Consider the following 19,758-nt stretch of genomic DNA (forward strand, 5'->3'; position numbering starts at 1 on the left):
AGTAACCTTCCCATACACACACACACAAAAAAGAAAATAAGAATTCCCCCTTTCCTCACTATTATTTAATGTAATCCTAGTTGTAGCAATAGGATAGAAGAATCAACCAAAGGAATAAACAGGAAAGAGGAGACAAAACATCCCTATTTGTAGATGATTGGATTAAGTACTTAGAAAAACTCTAGAGAAATAGTACAGAAACTAAGATGACAAATATTTGCAACAACGTCATAGGATACAAAATCCCTAAGAATCAATAGTATTTCTTTTCAGTACTAACAAAAACAAGGAAAAAAATAAAATCAAGCCCTCTTCCACATAGCTGCCCAAGTGATTTACCTAAAGCACAGACCTGACACATTGCTTACCTACATGATAACTGCTGTAACTACGTAGTCTACAATCAAATACAAATTTCTTGGTATTTAGGGTCTTAAACAATTTGGCTCCAACCTATCTTTCTAGCCTTATACATTTGTCCCCTTCACACATTCTGCCACCCAGCCAAACTATCCTTTCTAGCCTTTCCTTACACACAGTGCTCCATTTCTTTTCTTTGTGACTTTTCCTTCCTGGTTGTTGTTCATGTCTGGAGCACACTTCCTCTTCAACCCACATTTTAGAATCTAATAGTTCCCTTCAATCCTCATCTCAGGTGTTATATTCTACATGAGACCTTTCCTGATCTCTTCGCTTCTTATTTTCTATCCCCACCCTCTGCCAATTACCTTATCTAATCTAACACACACACTTATATGTGTATGTTGCCTTTTCTGATAGTCTATGAGTTTCTTGGAGAGGAGGATGCAGTTCTTTTGAGAGTAGTCTGTTCATATCCTTTGGCCGCTTATTCATGGGGACATAGCTCTTGATCTTTTATATCTGTTTTAATTCCTTACATTCTTTGGATATCATACCTTTTTAAGAAATACTTGGCTCAAAAACTTTTTTCCCAGTCAACTTCTCTTCTTATCCTAAAAGCATTGATTTTGTGTAAGCAAAAGCTTTTCAATTTCATATAACTGAAATTACCTAGTTTATCTTTTGTGACTATGACCCTTGTTTCTTTAAGAATTCTCTTGGCCATAGCTGTGAAAGGCTATGATGTTGTTTTCTAATTTTTAACAATGTAATTTCTCATATTTAGGTTGTGTATCCATTTTAAATTTATTATTCTGTAATGTGTTAAACTGTTGGTCTAAATCCAATTTCTGCCAAAATGCTTTCTAATTTTCTCCATAGTTCTTGTCAAATATGTGCAAACTATTTTAAAAAAAGTAAACATTGCTAATAATAATTTGGAAAAATGTTCAACCTCACTGATAGTAAGTTTGGAGTATAACTTTACACCTAGAAAATTAGCAAAAGTAATTAAAAAAAATGAACTTGGTGTTGGTAGATTATAGAAAAAAAGGACATCCATTCCCTATTGGTAGAGTATTGCATGCTTATAGAATATTTTTGGAGTGTGCAGTGAACTTTACAAAAATAAATCTTATACTTTGACCTTTATTGTTGGGAATATGCCTGGTAATATAAAGAAAAAAAGCTATTCGAAAACTGTTAAAAGATTTTCATAGGAAAATTCTATGTAATGTAAAATAAATGCCTAACAGTAGGGGAAAAGTTAAATATATCATGGTACATTAATGTAATGGAATAATACACATAATGAAATTAACATGGAAAAGCATAAAGAATGTTCAGAATCTGAAAAAATCTTTATGAAATTAAAAAAACAGTCAATATATTATAATGACATAAAACTGAATGAGAGTGTCAACAAGGATTCATAAAATGTTTACTGTATATGCCATGCATTTTGTTAAGTGTTTCAGAGAAAAAGAAAGAGAAACACTATTTTAGCCCTCAGCTCACATTCTAATTGGGGAGACATGTGAAAAACTATGTTCATAAAATATATACAGATTTGTAGGAGGTGGTGATATCATATCCCATGAGTCCCACAAGGCCCACCTCAAAGCAAGGACAGTGGATGGCCCACTTCACTTAGTGTATCACACAGGAATACATAAATCCAATAAGGTGACCAAAAGTTTGGTGGGAGGAGCCAATGGTAGCTGAGACTGAAAGGGTGCTGAAATGAAAGAGTGATCAAGTGAGCACAAATGTTTTTCATTGAATCTGTGTTCAGAGAAACACAGTAAGAGAAAAAAATAAAATATATACTGTATGGAGGGAAAGTGATCTCAGAGGGAAGGCACTAGCAGTAGAAGGAATGGAATAGATCTCCCACAGAAGGTAGAGTTGGAAGTTAGTCTTAAAGGAAGCTAGGGAAACTGAGAGGTGGAGATAAGGAAGGAGAACATTCTAGGCATGGGGGACAATCAATACAAAGGCACAGAGTCAGGAGATGAAACAAGTTCAAGGAAGAGGAAGTAGGTCAGAACAAGTTGATCAGAGAGTTCATGGAGGGGAATAAAGTCTTAAGAAGACTGGGAAAGTGGGAAGCAGCCAGGCTGTGAAGAGCTTTAAATGCCAAAGCAAGGATTTTATATTTGATCTTGGACATAATAGGGAGCTACTGGAGTTTACTGTGTGGGCAGTTGGTGATCAACTCCCCTACAAAATACAAATACCACAGTAGGAAAATAACTTTGGCAGCTTCATGGAAGATGAATTGGAGAGAGACTTGAGAGCAATTGGAAAACTATTGCCACAGTTTAAGCCAGAGATGATGAGGTGCTGAACCAGGGTGATGGCCATGTGAGTGAAAGGAATGAGACGTGAGAAGATAGGAAGGTAGAAATGATGAAGGTAGTTTGACAATAGATCAAATATGTGGAGTGAGTGTGAGTGAAGAGTTGAAGATGACGATGTTGAGAGCCTGGATGTCTAGAAAGATGGTAGTCTCCTTGATGGGAATAAGAAAGTTGGGCAGATTTCATTGTGGCTACACCCAATCTCCTCTCCATTGTCTTACCTCCCTATGGCCCCTGGCCATTTCCCACCCTTAATCCTAGCTAGGCTCCATTCTCCCTTGGCCAAGAGGTCCAGGTCCCAGGAGTTCCGTGCACCCCAGCTTACTGGCCACTCCTAGGTCCCTTCCACAGGCTTTCTGTATATAAGGTCCATCTCGTCTCCATTAAGATGCTTAGATTCTCATAATCTAGCCACTGCTTACCCATGTTCAGACTCCTTAAGAGTCTGCCCAATATGATGGATGTTCTAATAAACCTTGTCTTTGGCTGAAAAAAAAAAAAAGCTGGGCTGAGAGGAGTGTTTGGGAGTAAAGATAAACTCTATAATGCTAACTTTGAAATACCTACAGGATATCCAGTTCAAGATGTCCCAAAGTTAGCTAGAGTGGGACTGGATATCGATCAGGTAATCATCTATAAAGAAATGATCATTGAGCCCACGGGAGTTGATGAGTTCACTGAGATAGTATTGAGAGTGAACAGAAAAGGGCCCAGGCCAGAGCCTTTGTTGTTACTCACAGTTTAATGGGCTATGACACAGATGAAGATCCAGTAAAGAGACTGAGGAATGGTCACAGGAATAGAAATAGGAGAGAGAAAAAATAGGATGTAGGAGGAGATGGTGATGAACAATGTCAGAAACTGCAGAGAGATCAAGATGGGTAATTATTAAGAAAGGTCATTAGATTTGGTAATTAAGAAAACATTAGTAACTTTGAAGAGGGAAGTTTCACTTTGAATGGTGCAGTGGGAAATCAGGTTCCAGAGAGTTTAGTATGGACAAATAATCCCTATGGGAATTTAGAGGAAAACCAAAGAAGTACTATCCTAATTTAATTTCAATTTACGTAGTTACCAAGTAAGTTTAGTTGTTTGGATTGATGTTTAATATTAAGTTCTAAAAACATTTTTTTAAAAAGAAAAATATTTGATTTGGTAGAGTGAAACTCTTCCTTAAAGGCTCTTTTCCAACATTTTGTCTCCCTTGTATATGTCAAAATCAGATGAGATCCCCTGAAAATTGTGCAAGAGAGCTTATTTGATGAGCCTCTAATGATTTATATCATGTGCCACATAAAACAAAGAGAAGTATGCTCCCCAAAAATGTTTAGGACAATCAGAGGATGATATCTAGCTTAGAATCGAAACAGAGGAGGAATTTCCAATAGTTGGTGAAGTCCTCTGTGTGTTCCTATTTGCTGATATTTTGCTGATTGAAGCAAGCTTAGGAACCCTGAAGAATCTCCTAAGTAAGCAAAATAATTGATCAAGAGTTCAGCCTTACTATCTACAAGTTAAAAACAAAAACAAGTGGAGAAACAGGAAGGCAACACGGCCTTATGGAAGGAAAGTGCTTACAATTTCATGCCAGGACCTGGACTGGAACTCCAGCTCTGCTACTTACTGCCAGTATAATTTTGGGCCCCAGGTACGTCATTTATAAAATGAATGAGTGGACGTGATGATTTCTAAGTCCCCTCTATCTCTCTTTGTATGATCCTGTGCAGAATACTTATTGTTGAGATGATGTTGGGCAGGCAATATAAAGAGATGGCACATCAGTACATATGTCTTGAAAAGACAGCATAAATTATCAAGAACTGGACCCAGAGCTAAAGGAGCAGACCAGACTGGATTGTTTTGGGGGAAAATTGAACTGTGTTTTGAAAGATACCAAGCTTCTCCCTGAAGCAAAGGCATTTAAAATGTGTGTGTCTATCTGTGTGTGTATGATTATTCTTCCAGTGATGCTATATGACTGTGATTCATGGAATACCATGGTCTGAGAAGCCTTCAAGTTGTAGGTTACCCAAAGGGCAATGGAAAAGCACCTAGGAAGGGCAAGCAGGCTGCAATACATTACCAACAAAGAGTGATGTATGACAAGTGGCATCAAGAATGTCATCAGAGATGTGTAGGACCAGAAAAGGAGGAGGGTCATTCAATCTTGTGGAAAAAGCTAGAGAAAACTGTTGTCAGCTTGTGAGTTCCACTGTGATTCAAGTGTTATGAGGTCTAGAGGGAGGCCCCCAGCGTGTTGCATAGACCCCCTATGGAGGCTTGATGGGAGAACATGAACAAGAATCACATAGGCTGAAAAAGCATGGCTAGGATATAATCTGTCCTGCTGGAGAGAGGACACACATTGGTAGGATTACAGATTCATTTAAATACAAGTCCATGTTAAGGTTTGGTTTTGGCTGCCATGTCATATTCACCAAAACTCAAATGGATCTCATTATTTTGGGAGTTCCCTCCAATATGTCAATCACAAACTACTGCCTACTCATCCAATGTGATTCTTGTGCAAGTCCTCCCAAAAGTTCACCACAGGAGAGGTCCAACCAAGTCAAATTCTTTTCTTTTTTTTTCTTTATTTTTGGTTTTCAACATTCACTTCCTTAAGATTTTGAATTCTAAATTTTCTTCCCTTCTCTATCCTCCCCCCCTCCAAAACAGCATGCAGTCTGATATAGGCTATACATACACATTCATATTAAACATTTTCATGTTAGTCATGTTGTAAAGAAGAATTAGAACCAATAGGAGAAACCACAAGAAAGAAGAAACAATAACAAAAAAAGAGAGCAAGTAGTATTCTTCCATCTGCATTCAGACTCCATAGTTCTTTCTCTGGATGTGGATAGCATTTTCCATCTTTAGTCTTTTGGAATTGTCTTAGATCCTTGCATTGTTGAGAAAAGCTAAGTCTATCAAAGCTGGTCATTGCACAATATTGCTGTTACTGTGTACAATGTTCTCCTGGTTCTGCTCACTTCAGCATCAGTTCATGTAAGTCTTTCCAGGTTTTTCTAAAGTCTACCTGCTCATCATTTCTTGTAGTAGCAAGTGGATTTATTTTCTCCTGAAATTCTTAGGATAGCAGTGGAACGCTCTAGCCATCCTCTATCATCTCATCCATTGCATCCTGTGCCATTCCCAGTTATCTTGACTGTCTTACCACTGGACTTGACAACTCTGGAGAAGAGAGTGAGGCTGATGGCATTAGGCAGCTCTGCCTCACTTAAATCCAATTCATTCAAAAACCAAGACATCACCTTCATGATGTCATTGGTTCTCTTCCAGAAGGAAAGACCACCACCACAAGCAGCAGCAACAATAACCTCCCTCTTCACACATAATACACACAAGCCAATCTCTTTCTGTGATACAAATTTTTTCCTGACATCCTTTATTCCTGTTCTTCAGAGTTCTTCATTGCTTATATCTGTTACATATATGTTCACATATAACATGGACCTTTCCATTGCCCTTTGTATGATGCTTATCTTTAGTTCTTCAGGGGCAGTGCTGTTCCAGGTCCTGCTGATAGCAATGCCAGTATGATACCTGTATTGAAAAGATGAGCCTTTGCGGTTATGTGAAACTTGGGGCCAGTGAAAGTATTCTTGAAAGCAAACCAGTCTTCTTTTCCTTTTCAACTCTGGACACAGTTCACCATTTATCTGTACTGTCTGTCCCAGACATACATACTGTTGAGCAAGCTTGATAGGCTGTCTGTTCGGATGAATGTTGACATACAGGCAATAAACATTCTTCATCCATTTGATCCTTCTTATGTGAATGGACAAGTCAAACTCCTTTGAATGGTTACAGATCTTACTAGGAGGCTTTACAATGTCTTGCATCTGGATGCAATCAATACAATGTAACTTGCAAACAGGGGTATGTGTCTGGAGGACTACACCATTGAGGGCGAATTCCTCCTCAACTGAATTCCATGCTCTATCACTGTGGCAAATACTTTGGGAAAACAGATATCCTTCTTAGCATTTTATTTCTCAGCTGATGCTTATTATCACAGGGTCATTGAACAAGGTTATTTCTATTGTTATATCTTTCAAGGAATCCTGAATGAACTTGATATATTGATGGGAGACCCCTTTTTGTAAAATCACCTATAAGATAGTATTTTCTTCTACTATGTCAATTTTTTGTTGTTGAGAGAAATGATTATTAATAACCAATAATTTGGGGTGATCTAGAGTTTCCCCCTTTTTCTAAACTCATGATTTCAAAAATTCAGTCTCTTGAAGGATTACTGATCATGAGATTGAATTTACTGCTAATGAGATTGTACTAACTTTCTGGGTGGGGAAGTTATTGTGCTCTACTCAGGCATGGGTGGGGATAAATTCTTTGAATAGATTGCCCAAGGCTGGAGATAACTTAGAAATAAATGACACCATCAAAGTTCGTTTGAATATGTTAGGCCCCCCATTGTGATATTCATTCTTTCATTAATTTTTAACCAATCAGAGTTGATTACCACCCTCAGGGAAATACGCCTCTTCCAATGGACATATAAGCAGTGAGCCTGCTGCCATGGTTGTCTTCGGTCTAAGAGGGAGATGACCAAATGACCATCCTTTTATTAATAAACATGCTGGCATTATTAATAAAATAATTACACAGAAATTATGTCTCTGGAACCTTTTAAACATCACATTTTGTATAATTAATGAACAATAAATACAATGGGATCTTCTATTCTCTACATCTTTCAGCCATTTATGAGATGATAAAGATGTGGTCAATTGTTGAATATTGTTTCCAAAAGCCTTGTTGTTCCTTACCAATACCTTCATTGAAAATGAATTCAATTTGTGGGTGCCATGTCATGCTACTGACTCATATTGAACTTAAAGGCAACACAGTTTTCATATGAAAGGCTGTCCAGCCAAGGCTTCCTCATATTCTCTTTAGTCAGTTGATTTTGGGGACCCATGTGTAGGGTTTTACATTCATCTCTATTTCATTTCTTATTAGATTCTACCCTTCCTTCCAACTCCAAAGTCTTTTAGGATTCCAATACTGTCATCCAAATACATTAGCTCTCTCTTCTACCCTTGTCATCTGAAGATTTGATAAGCATGTCATTGAAAACTTCAACTTCCTAATGAAACTGTTGAACAGAACAGGATCCCAGATACAACACCGTGGCTGTCCACTAAAGACTTCCCTACAGGTTTGCATCAATCACTATTCTTTGGGTCTGGATGTTCAACCAGTCCTGAAGTCACCTAGCAGTACTGTCATCCAGCTAATATACAATCTTGTCTTGTGATACTATAACATGTTATGCTGAAACTGAGGCATACTATATCTATAGCTCCCTATTGCCTATGGCAGGCTGGCACAACCTGCAGCCCGCTGGCTGCTTGCAGCACACCAAAGGATTTACTCTACACAAAGGATGTTTTCCTCTACATTTTTCACAGGCCACCCAAAATCTTTTGGCATGCTGCCAGCTGCCCAAGGGCCATAAGCAGCCTGGGGCCACAGATTGTGAGGCCTGGCCTATGGTATTAAATTTAAACTCCTTTGACTACCATTCAAGGTAATTCACATTTGGACCTCAATCAACAATGTTTTCCCTGACCTACACCCTATATTATGACTTTAAATTAGTATCTTGTTGATGAATTCTTTCATTTACATTGCTGTCATTTTCAATAAACTAACCCCCCCAAATAACAAGGTATCATTAAATAAAACAAAGCAACAAAAGAGTATGGCAATGTATGCCTCATTCTGCACCTATAGTTCCCTAACTCGTCCACAATTTCTTCAGTCGAATGATTGAATGACCCTTATTAAGCTTGTATCATGTGCCACAGTGCTAGGCACCTTGGCTATAAAAATGGAAATGAAGCAATCCCTGCTCTCAAGGAACCTGGATTCCATCAGGTAAAACAGCGTTTTGCGTATGAATACAAAATATATACAAAGTAAACCCCAAAATAATTTCAAGAGCCATGGGGGGGGGGGGTGGAGCAGAGGGGGGGGAGATGAGTGGACAGGAAAGACTTCATATAGGAGGCAAAGCCTGAACTGAACTTTGAAAGAGGTTGTTGTTTGTCCCTCATTCTCAAAGAGGATCAAGACATCAGGAAGGTGATGCCCTGACTTGCAAGTGAATTGGATTAAAGTGAGGGAGGCTGTGCAAAGTCACCAGCCTCACTTTCTCCTCTGGAGTCATCGTCAAGTGGCCAGAGATAGATCAGCATGACTGGAGAGAGCCCAGGATGCAGTGGCGGACCTTGGCCTTTTCAAGCTAAAGTCTTTAACAGGTCTCAGTTTGTTTGAGGCAATGCCCGTTCAGTGATTAAGGCTTAATAAGAAATGAGACAGAGAATGGCCTCTTTACCTAGTCAAAAAAAAAATGGATCTGCAAGAAGACCTTAGCTAAGAAAGAAAGGAAAGAAGAATGAATGAATGAACGAATGAATGAATGAAAGCAAGCTGTGTAACCCAACTGACCAGTTACACTTTGGTTCCCAGTGGGGAGCTCTTTTTCTACTCACAGAGGTTGTTTGTCCTTCATTCTCGAAGGGGACCATGACATTAGGGAGGTGATGTCATGACATGCAAATGAAGGAAGCTAGGATTTCAAAGGAGTCTACCCTACTGTCTAGGCATGGTAGACAGTCCTGCACATGCAGGGACAGGAAATATAACATCATGTACAAAGAACAGTTAAGTAACCAGTTTGACTGGATCAGTGTGTGAAAGGGAATAGGACATTCTTGACCTACAAAGTTAGGCTGGAGCCAGATTGTGACAGACTTTAAATGACAAATGAAAGAGTTTGCATGTTATTCTAGTGATAACAAGGAGGTCCTCCTAGAGTATTCCCTAGTTTATGGACACCTGCTTCAGCTCCAGTTTTTTGCTATCACAAAGAGGGCAGCGCATATGAGACTTTTTCCTTTATTCTTCATCTCCTGGGTACATAGCCAGCAATGACATTTTGGATCAATGGGTGTGTACAGTTTAGTGACTTTTCTAGTATAGTTAGAAATTGTTTTCCTGAATTTGCAGACTAATTCATTGATCTACCAACAGTACACCACCATGCCTGTCTTCCTATAGTCCTTCTGATATTTACAATTTTTATCTTTTGTCATCTTTTCCAATCTGATCCGTGTGAAAACTTTACAGCTGTTTTCATTTGCATTTCTCTTATTGTGAGCTATTTGGAGAACTCTTTCACATTATTATATTTCATATATATGTATGTATATTTGTATGCATATATACAATATTTATTATTACAGGGTTATATATTACATTTCTTCCTTTATAAATTGCCTGTTCATATCCTTTGGAGTGCCTGCACATAGTAATTACTCAATAAATGCTTATTGACTTGAACTGACTTGGTGATTTATCTGTTGAGGAATGACTCTTATTCTTAAATATTTCTATCCATTTATAATTGATCAGATGTCAGACCTGCATCAGTTAACTACTTTTCTAATACTGTTTCCTACTAGCCACTTCCCCAGCTTCATACACATATTTCACAGAAGGCTGATTCATTTCTTTATTGTTACTGTGTGACCTAAATTTCATGTCTTTTTTCATGCTGCTCACTCACCCAAGAGTGGCCTTGACTTCTCCTTTGGCCCTTCAACCCCACTTCATGAAGGAGCTTCATGAAGCTTTCTTTGTCTCTCCATCTCATATGGATCTGTCCCTCCTCTCAACTCCTGAACATTTATTGTATATGCCAATTATTTGAACATTTTCTTATTACTGTCTTTTTAAAAAAAAAAAACCACTATGCCTGTCTTATCTAGGCAGTTACGCAGTGCAGGCTGTACCTGGAGTCAGGAAAACCTAAGGTCACTTCTGGCCTCAGTCACTTATTCACTGTGTAACCCTAGGCAAGGCACTCATTTCATAGATGAGGAGAATAATAACACTTACCTCCCAGGGTGTTGTGAGGATCACATGAGATAATATTTGTAAAGTACTTTGCAAACTTTGAAAGACATCTATTATTGTGCAAACTATTATTTTCTTCCCCTTTGGGGGAGGGTGGGTAGCCCATGGTGTGCTAGTAAACATTTTACAACCAGCTCCCTGAAAAAAAATATTTTGAACAGGACACACTTTTAAGTTTAATCTGCATTATTAACATTTTCTCCACCACTTTCTTAAGTCTAGAATTCAACAAAACAATAAGCCAAGCCCTGACTTGTAGTGTTTCTTGATTTTCAAGCAATAAATGCTCACACTGAAAATTTAACAACTGGCCCTCTTGAGCCAATATGACTTGGCTCCAGCACATGCAGGTATCACCCATGATATCGTGAGGTAGCAATGCTTCAGTAATCTCTGCTGTCATTAGTGTGGGTCTTCCTTCTGCTAAGTCAGAGCACAACCTTTCTGAGGTCTTGTGAGCTGCAGTAACAGAAAAATGCCCTGTGGTGATAAATGTCTTCAAACTTAGCTAGGTTGTTCTGTAGCCAAGAAACATATAACCCCATTACTGGGACCATGCTTTGAGACTTACCAGCTTGGTAGAACCTGGACTCTGACCTCCACTGGCATAGGCTTCCAGAGCCAAGCACCACTTCCATACTACGAGAACTTAAATGAAAGAAAGGATATGACAGGGACTTAATAAAAGGTAAGCGAGGGAAAGGGAAGAAAGGCATTCATAAATAAACAAAGATCTGTAGACTATCTTAAGACAAGTTTCCAGCCTAGGGGAGAGAGAGAGAGAGAGAGACAGAGACAGAGACAGAGACAGAGAGACAGAGAGAGAGGCAGAGAGAGACAGAGAGAGAGAGAGACAGAGAGAGAGGCAGGGAGAGAGAGAGAGAAAGAGAGAGAGAGAGACAGAGAAACAGAGAGACAGAGAGAGACAGAGGCAGAGATACAGAGATAGAGACAGAGACACAAAGACAGAGGGAAGAATGAATGTAGAATTTGTTGCCAAGGAAAGGTTATTTTTCTAGAGAAAATTAAAAGCTTTTAGTAAGAGTGAATATTATAGAAGGACGTAAAGAAGGTATCCCCTGGTGTAGCATTTTACTGGAAGAAAAGGTCCTCTGGTCTCATGTTTAATGGGGGGAAAAAAGGCACTGGTATGACAAATTCCCCTTTCCCAGGTTTTGGTTTTATGTTGCCTCAAGGGATCCTCCAGGATGTTTTCTTCTCTATGAGTTTCTATGACCTTAGTCTTTCCTGGTTCTCAGTCTCTTTTGCTGACTCATCATCCATATCATACCAAGGTTCTCCCCTAAGCCACCTTTTTTTTCTCTATACACTCACTCTCTCTCTCTCTCTCTTTCTCTCTCTCTGTAACTTCATCAGCTCTCTTAGGTTTAATAATTATCATCTCTATGCAGGTATATATAGCTATAGATATCTATCTACAGTTACATATATATATATATATATATAATCTCCTGCATAAGAGATCTATATCTGTATTTATCTATCTATCTAATCTCCTGCATAGAGATAATGCTTAGCATCTAGTAATAGCAGATACATATAGGCTTAATTATCATGTCTATGCAGGTATATATAGATATCTATCTATATAGGTTTTATATATCTAGATCTGAGTGTGTATCCATATACATACACACATGTGTATATTATGTGTGTATCTATATATATAAATATATACATATATACATGTGTGTGCATATATGTGTGTATATATATTTATATACATCCTGCCTAGGAGGGCCATCTCCAGTCATCCTGATCCATATCTTGCTGCTGGAACCAGATGGCTCTGGAGGAGAAAGTGAGGCTAGTGACTTTGCACAGCCCTCCCTCACTTTAATCCAATTCACCTGCATGTTATGGCATCACCTTCCTGATGTCACAGTCCTCTTTGAGAATGAAGGACAAATAACAATATACTGTACATATATAATCATCATCTCTATGCAGGTGTGTGTATACATATATACATGTATATGTATACACACACATATTTATATATACACCCGCATAGAGATAAGGGTTATACACACACACATACACACACGCATATAGCTATATTTCCATAGTATCTCTCTTTGTTTCTCTGTCTCTTTCTCTCTGGTTTTCTGTCTGTCTTTAATACACACACACACACACACACATATATATAATAAATATATATAGACACAATACATATATGCATGTGTGTATGTATACACACATATATACATGCATGTATGCACACACATACATATAATATAGCTATATAAATGCTTTATCTATACCTATATATCTCCACAATCTCTCCCTGAGTTTCATTAAGTCCTTCATCACTAATTTTCTATTGGACATTTTGAACTGGATAATCCAGAGACATTGTGAAATCAACTCATTATTTTAACCCTTAAACTGTGCCTTCTTCCAAATTTTCCTATTTTTGTTAGAGGAACCACCATCCTTTCAGTCCCCTAGGTTCAGAACTTCTGCTTTGTCCTGGTCTCCTCACTCTCCCTAATCACACAAATCCAATCCCTTACTAAACCTTGCCATTTCTTTTTTACAATATCTCTTTCCTCTGGACCCTTAGTTCTACTCAAATAGCTACTGCCCTATTTGCAGCCCTCATCAACTTTCACCTAAATTCTTGTAGCAGCCTCCTAAATTTGTTTCCCTGCCTCAGGCCTCTCCCTACTCCATTTCACCCTACACACTCCTGGCAATTATTGACACAGGTGTTACATTCCTCCTTGGGTCAGAAATTTTGCAACCCCTAGCCAAACAGCACCTGGGTTATGCTTGAAATCTATAATCATACAGCACGTGCATCAGAGTAAACATCAACTCTTCAAACTAACAAGGATGATTATCCTAGCACTCTAGGCAATCATTCCACAGTACCATTGAAAACAAAAGAGCATTAACAACACATAGAATAGAAATAGCTGAGTTATACTAATAGCACTTGAGGGGATGCTTCAGTTACTTAAATGTCTGAGTCACAAGCAGGATACAATCTATACACATCTTTAAAGTACATGCATAGCCATAGTATACAAGCAAGTAATCATAAACAGTGATTTTTTTTTTAAAAAAAGCCTAGCTAAGTAAAACAACATAAATGGGCCTATAAATATAGTATATAATCAGTAGTATACGCACAAATCCACAAGCAAGACAGTGCAAAGCTAATAAGCAGATGCTACTATGCTATAATCTTAACCTAAGTACAATAACAAATGAATATAATAACATCACAAAATAAAAGCATAACTCAAACATACAGCAAATAGCATGTTCATCAACGAACAGATGCAATTACATGCAAGGCATACTTTACAAAGGCAATCTTTGGTTTTATCATCTAGTTATATTTATAACTACTTTTTGGTTCACCTGTAGCATTCTGATTTAGTCTGGTCACTGGTCTGGTGGCCACCTGCCATCTTTTCTGTGACCTGCGGACCTCTGTGTCTCTATATTTAAGTTGGTTGATAGTATGAGATGATGATGATGATGATGACCATGGTGATGTTGTTGATGATGATGATGATGATGATAGGTCTGATTCTTTAAACCTGAACTTGTAGGAAGGTCAGGCTGAATATCAATAGTGCCATGATCTGGGGGTTGTCTCTGTACCCTAGAAATCTCAATAGTAGAAGTTTTAGGCAAGAAAAAAGTTGCCCACTTCATTTGTGGCAAGGTTGTTGAGTAATAATACACAATGTATCCTTCACTGGAAACATCACTTTCAAAGCCAGTATCTGGTTCAGACAATCTTTGTAAAATTGATTGGCAGTTTCTTTTGCTTAAAGTCTTATCTATTGAAGTAAATGTCCATCACTTTTCTCCCCTTTCCTCACCAAGGAGTCCAACTAGCTAAAGGCAATAAAGTGTGATGAATTGTCTTAACCAGACCACTCCCCCCTTCACTCTCTGAGACTACTCTGTAAATGGACAAGTTACCCAGTCTCCCCAAAACTTTGTTAGGATTAGATTCCCACTGGTCTGCTAGCTTGTGGGTCCTTTGAACACCAAAAACATATATGTCTATATACAAGTATTTATATATACATCAATAAAACTGTCTTCTTGTTGGAGGTTTTGACGATATACTCTGGCATTGCATGATCATTTGTTCTTGTCACAACTTTTCTGAATTGAAGTCATGGTTTCCTGGTCAGCTTCTTTCATCCTCTCTTTCAGCTGAGAGATCTATTGGTTGTGAGTCCTTGAATCAGCTCCATCCTCAGAGACTCCAAAACACCAGTCAATAGAAGCAAACGTGGTATAAAGGCTGTAGCATCATTCCTAGTGGAGCTGTACTAAATGTACTAAAATGCCACACACTGACTCTTCAGAGATTTTTGCTCTGGTCATAGTATCCCTCCCCAACACATTCCACAGCATGAGATTGGAATTCCTAGGATGTGGGTCACCTGTGGATGGTAAGGAGTAGTTCTAGACTTCTTCGTACAGGAAAAAGTGAAACATAATTTGCCTTCATTGACTATGCCTTGGTCAGAATGGATTCTGGAAATTAAATTAAGAAGCAAAAATCTTATTTGCATTATTAGTAGATGAAGAACTAGAAGTAGCTAAAGACAGTTATTTTGATTATATATGGATCATATGTTGCTGAAACATTAGGGATGTTAGGGATGACTTGTTTCTTTTCAAACCTATTGATAGCAATGCCACATCAGGAGAAAATGTTAATCTAATTGGTGGTTTTTTTCCAGTATGTAGTAACACTGGTGGAGCTCACTGTTGGAGCTCAAATGGGGTTAGGACAAAACTCAGGTTTGCAAGCATTAGTTTAAAAAGTGGCCTCTCGTGTAATTTGGACACATTGTTTCAGCAATCATTCATCCAGAAATACTGAATGTACTGTGTACAAAGTAACAGTGATATTGTAAGATGATCGGCTATGAATGACTTAGCTATTCTCAGCAATGCAATGATCCAAGACAACTCTGAAGGAATTATGAAAAAATGGATCCGTCCTCAGAGAAAGAACTGATGGTGTCTGAATACAGATTGAAGCATGCTTTTTTTTACCTCTTAATTTTTCTTGAGATATTTTTCGTCTGTTTTCTTTCACAACATGGCTATTACGGAAATGTACGGCATGACTACACAGGTATAACCTATATCCAACTGCTTGTCTTTTCAATGAGTGGGGTGAGGAGAGAGGGAGAGAATTTGGAACTCAAAATTTTAAAAACAAATGTTAAAAATTGTTTTTACATGTAACTGGGGGGAAATAAAATACTAAATGAAAAGCAAAAAAAGGAGGGTTTAAAAAAAAAGAAATATTGAGTGAGGTGCTAAATACAGTTTTTATCCCCCCCCTTTACCCCACCTCCAAACAGGACTTTCATTCATGTTCTAAGAAGTAGGTGGGGATCATTGGCAGTTTGAGCAAAAGTCGACTCTCAGTAAATTACAGGTATCACCTTCCTTTCAATCTCAAAGTACTTTTTTTAGAAGGGGCAGGGGGAGAATAAGGAAGTATTCATTAGGCCAGCCCATTCTGGGAAAGGGGGACAATCAGTGGCAACACAGCTAGAGTGCCTGGTTACATCAACTGCAACCTAGAGTTGTAAGCTCAGGACACTATGTTCTACGCATCCATGTTCCAGTCATACACAGTGCAATGTACTTCTGAAATAGCCAAGGAGTCCCTTGGCTCCTCAGGGCATTTCTGGAAGTATTTGTTTGTCATCCTTCCTACCTGTTGGCCATAACGATCTACACCAAGACCTGAAGTCAGCCAGGTGCTCACTACTCATGCAGTTTTTACAGGTTGTTATTAGAGTAATCATCTTTTATAAAAGCAGTCTTTTAAAAGGAAGCTTCTTTGCCAAATAGTGACACTGTACAAGGGTAGAGCATGGACACTTCAATACTGTTGCAAAATATTCTGGCTTTCCTGTGCTAAACTACTCTGACGGGAGTTTGAACTAAAAAAGAAATTGTCATTTCTCTTAGAGAAAATATTAAAAATGAAGCAAATATATTTTACTGCAAAAATTTCCTCTTGGACACTTGTAGATTTGAAGCATATTTCTGAAAAACTGAGTACTTAAAATAAATCAATGCAAGGCCAAATTCAGATTCTGATCCAGAAAGTAATTGCATTTATGAAAAACAACTATAGATAATAAAATTATAAGATATTTCAACACATTTACCCATTTAAAAAACATAGGTCCTGAAAGTTAAATCAAAGAACTACTTATTAACCACTTGACCAATCTACAGAGGCAGTTATCATTTTGATTTTAAGGAATTACATATTTTAAAATATCAACAGATATGAACTCTTTTGCCATGAGCAAACAACACATTTGGTCTTGCTGAACACGAACAGTTAATAGACTCGCCCTATGAGAGTACATTGACACAAGTGTTTGAACCTGAAAAATTTCATTATGTTTTGGCTGTGAGTAAACAAAAAATTCTCTGGTTTATCGACCAAATAAATACAAATTTTACTACCATTTATCTTATTTGAATGAAATGGAGTTTTCTGCAGTACCAGACAAAATACTGATCTGGATTAGGGGTCAAAAAAGAATGAGTAGCAGTATCATCAGTGACACTACCTCTAAAAAACAAGCCAGCCCATCACATTACTATTATAGTTATTTTCATAAGCTACAAATATAAAATTTAAAGGAGTTTATCAATGAATATCTATGTATGTTCCATTATTTTTATCATATAGGTAAGATCTATATGTTATAAAAATTGTCACTGAATTTTATTCGAATGAAATATGAGCTAAGAAAATATTTGCATAGATCACCCTTGGGGAGGGGGAGGGTAATAAAAGTGTGAGTTGCAATGCAAAGTTTGGAAACTTCTGCCTTAAGGTGACACCTAGCTAAAATGTTGCCAGGTACCCAATGAGGTGTCTCCCAACTGCAACCAAATCCCTCTTCCAGATTTGCAGTAATCTGAAATTTTTTGCTGCACAGCACCACAAGGGATATAAAGAATAAGAAAGACCCTGCCCTCATGGAACTTATAGTCAGATAAGAAAGTTAAAGAGAATAAAAATATTTATACAGCTTTGGTTGCAATGGTTTTTACTAAATTACTTAACATCTCCGGTAAACTTTTAAAAATCACTTTCTGTGTTTTCATTCTGCATTTACAACCATCAAAGGACACAAATATTCAAGCACACAAACAAGAACAACAAATGAGGATCCATTAATCTAGAAAATTCCATTATCTCTTTCTACTGAATTTATAGGGTTTACTACCTTCAGTTAAATTCAAGTTGGCTTTTTGTTTTCCTGTCTTATAGGAAAACAAAAAACTGCCCTGCTAAATGCCAAATAAAAGTGGAATGAGGAATTAAGGCAATTAACCAGATAATTCATAAAAAAAAGAAATTACCTCAATTTTCAGGATTCTTATTTTAGGTCAAAGTTGTTATTTTGGCTTGAATTATTCAAATAGTTACAACCCAGCATTCTCAAGCAATGTTACAAAATACTTTTCTCATAAAAACCTTGTGAGGTAGGTAGTACAGATATTATCTCTGTCTTAGAGGAAACTGAAGATGTGAGAAGTATAGAAGCTTGTCCATGATCAGATGGTGTCAGAGCTAGAATTTGAAACCGGAACTCTCAGCTCCTGGGGCTCTTTCCACCATCCTATACTGCCTCAGTTCTCTTCAGGACTTGGTTTGTATAGAGATCCTCATTGCTATACTCCTGGTCGTCACATATTTCTAAATTATTTAGTAATTTAATGCCAAAATAGGTATGTCCTTGTATGGCCTCCAAAGTAGTTTCTAGTAGTGCCCTTGTGTTACCACACGGCTGGCCTTGTCTTGCCCTTCGCAGTTTTACTAGAGCTTTTGCTGTCCATCGCACTCAATAAAACCACTGGGAAGGGTGCACCAGGTGTTGCCACTGCTCATTCTTTGGGAAAGCCATGTCTCTAATTTCTCCATGAATTACGAAAGGTCTGATCTAGTTTCTTCCAGCTGAATGAACATCCTCCAATCTGAATTAGGTACTTATCCTATCCCATTCTAATCTAATCTCCACAAGCAGAATCTCGGTGAGGGAAGAAAGACTGAGAAATCTAGCACAATAAACATCTCCGAGTAATAAGGGGAAGGAAATAAGCATTTATATATCATCTACTATGGGCCGGGCACTGTGCTAAGTGCTTCACAAATATGATCTCATTTGATCCTCACAACAATCTACTGTTATTATCCCCAGTTATAATTATGGAAACAATTGAGGCAAACAAAGGTTAAGTAACTTGCCCAGGGTCATACAGCTAGTAAGTGTTTGAGGATGATTTGAACTTAGGTCTTCCTGACCCCAGGCCCAGTGCCCTATCCACTGAGCCACTTCGCTTCTAAGAATGCCTCTGCTGAGGAATAAGAAGAGAGTTAACTCACATTTTAAAAATACTACTTTTTCCCTTCCCAAATAACTATGAGAACCATAGTTTTCTTTTTTCTTTCTTTCTTTCTTTTTCTCTTTCTTTTCTTTTCTTTTCTTTTTTTTTTTTTTTGCTGGTTTGTTTGTTTGGTTACACCACTTGATTTCATCTATGTGGGGAACTCCCAGGGTCAAAACTGTACCAACCTATTTATAAATTCCTAACTCCAAGGCTAGTTCTCTCTCCATTATGCCACATTGTTTCTTTATTGATGAAGAATACCTCAGGACACACGGCGACATAGTGGATAGATAGAGAGCTGGCCTCAGAGTGAGGAAAATCTGGGTTCAAATGCTGCCCTTGCCACACTGGCTGGAAGACCCTGGGCAAGTCCCTTCACTTCTCAGTACCTAATATAACTTTCCAGAACTCTAAGCTGGACAGCAGGTACAGAACTGCATGAGTAAAGGGAATTTCCTTGCCAGCAATTCTTTATATCAATGAATTCATAGTTCTGTCCCTTCCCTTCCCTTCCCTCCTCCCCCTGCAAAAAAAGAAAAATCAAACAAAAAAGCCTCAGAAAATTTTTTGTTGTTCTGCAGTCATGTTCAACTATCCATAACCCCATTTAGGGTTT

The sequence above is a fragment of the Vombatus ursinus genome, unplaced genomic scaffold (assembly GCF_900497805.2).
Source record: "Vombatus ursinus unplaced genomic scaffold, bare-nosed wombat genome assembly UNPS02014772.1, whole genome shotgun sequence".
Classification (NCBI taxonomy): domain Eukaryota; kingdom Metazoa; phylum Chordata; class Mammalia; order Diprotodontia; family Vombatidae; genus Vombatus; species Vombatus ursinus.